Source organism: Pseudorca crassidens, chromosome X (assembly GCF_039906515.1).
Source record: "Pseudorca crassidens isolate mPseCra1 chromosome X, mPseCra1.hap1, whole genome shotgun sequence".
NCBI lineage: Eukaryota > Metazoa > Chordata > Mammalia > Artiodactyla > Delphinidae > Pseudorca > Pseudorca crassidens.
Window position 1 is genome coordinate 112,253,828 of NC_090317.1, and position 2,301 is coordinate 112,256,128.

At 37.9% G+C, this 2,301-nt stretch overlaps 1 pseudogene; it reads left to right on the forward strand.

Moving 5' to 3' along the window:
* The first annotated feature begins 792 nt into the window (after positions 1 to 792).
* On the forward strand, positions 793 to 1,624 carry LOC137216721 (small ribosomal subunit protein eS1 pseudogene; annotated as a pseudogene).
* Positions 1,625 to 2,301: the final 677 nt, after the last annotated feature.

The window sequence follows — 2,301 nt, forward strand, 5'->3', positions numbered from 1 at the left end:
AAATCCACGTATATGCAGTCAAGTGATCTTCAACAAAGGTGCCAGGACTACACAATGGGGAAAAGACAATCTCTTCCAAAAAAAAAAAAAGGCATGGGGGAAACTGGACATCCACATGTAAAAGAATGAGATTCAACCCGATCTTACAACATATACAAAAATCGACTCAAAATGGATTAAAGACAAACATAAGACCTGAAACTGTTAAATTCCTAGAAGAAAACACAGGGGAAAAGCTTCATGACGTTGGCCTTGGCATTGATTTCTTGGATATAACACCAAAAGCACAGGCAAGAAAAGCAAAAAAAGACAAGTGAGACTACATCAAACTAAAAAAGCTTCTGCACAGAAAAGGAAATAATCAACTGAGTGAAAAAGAAACCTACAGAATTGCAGAAAATATTTGCAAACCATGTATCTGATAAGAGGTGAGTATCCAAAATATGTAAGGAGCTCCTACAACTCAATAGCAAAAAAATCAAATAATCCAATTTTTTAAATGTATAAAATACTTGAATAGATATTTCTCCAAAGAAGACATACAAAAATCTAAGAGGTTTGTGAAAAGATGCTTACCATCACTGATCATCAGGGAAATTCAAATCAAAACCACAATGGTATGTCACTTCACACCTGTTAAAATAGCTCTTATCAAAAAAGACAAAAGATAACAAGTGATGGCAAGGATTTGGAGAAAAAAAGAACCCTGTACACTGTTGGTCAGGATGTAAATTGATACAGCCACTACTGAAAACAGTATGGAGGTTCCTCAAAAACTTAAAATTGTAACTATGGGGCGGTAAGAACAAGCGCCTTACGAGAGGCGGTAAAAAGGGAGCCAAGAAGAAAGTAATTGACCCATTATTTAAGAAAGATTGGTATGATGTGAAAGCACCAGCTATGTTCAATATAAGAAATATTGGGAAAACACTAGTCACGAGAACTCAAGGAACCAAAATCGCATCTGATGGCCTCAAGGGTCATGTGTTTGCAGTGAGCCCTGCTGATGTGCAGAATGATGAAGCTGCATTTAGAAAATTTAAGCTTATTACTGAGGATGTTCAGGGAAAAAAACTGCCTGACTAATTTCCATGGCATGGATCTTACCCGTGACAAAATGTGCTCCATGGTCAAAAAATGGCAGACCATGATTGAAGCTCACGTTGATGTCAAGACTATCGATGGTTATTTGCTTCGTCTATTCTGTGTGGGTTTTACTAAAAAGCGCAACAATCAGATTCAGAAGGCCTCTTATGCCCAGCACCAGCAGGTCCGCCAGATGTGCAAGAAGATGATGGAAATCCTGACCCGAGAGGTGCAGACAAATGACTTGAAAGAGGTGGTCAATAAACTGATTCCAGACAGCATTGGAAAAGACATAGAAAAGGCCTGCCAATCTATTTATCCACTCCATGATGTCTTTGTTAGAAAAGTAAAAATGCTGAAGAAGCCCAACTTTGAACTGGGAAAACTCATGGAGCTACATGGTGAAGGTAGTAGTTCTGGAAAAGCTACTGGGGATGAGACCGGTCCTAAAGTTGAATGAGCTGATGGATATGAGCCACCAGTCCAAGAATCTGTTTAAAAATCAGACTTTTAATGGTGACAAATAAAAGACCTTATTTGTGATTAAAAAAAAATTGTAACTACCATATGATCCAGCAATCCCACTTTTTTTTAAATTCGCGCCACATGACATGTGGGATCTCAGTTCCCTGCAGTGGAAGCACGGAGTCTTAACCACTGGACCACCAGGGAAGTCCCCACTTCTGAGTATATATCCGAAGGAAATTAAATCAGTATCTTGGAGAGATATCTGCACTCTTATATTCATTGCAGCATTATTCACAGTAGCCAAGACATGGAAACAACTTAAGTGTCTGTCAACAGATGAATGGCTAAAGCAAATGTGATACATATATGAATAATACAATGGAATATTGCTCAGCCTTTAAAAAGAAAGAAATCTTACCATTTATAGCAACATGGCTGATCCTGTAAGACATTATGATAAGTGACATAAACCAGACACAGAAAGACACATACTATATGATCTCACTTATATGTGAAAGCTTAAAAAGTCAAACTCATAAAAACAGAGAGTAGAATGGTGGTTGCCAGGGGCTGTGGAGAGGGGTAAATGGAGAGTTTCTATTCAAAGGGTATAAAGTTTCAGCTATATAAAATGAGTAAGTTCTAGAGATCTGCTGTATAACACCATGCCCATAGTTAACAATATCATACTGTACACTTTGAAATTAAGGACAATGTGGAGTTGAATTCCAACCCTTGATAGACAAG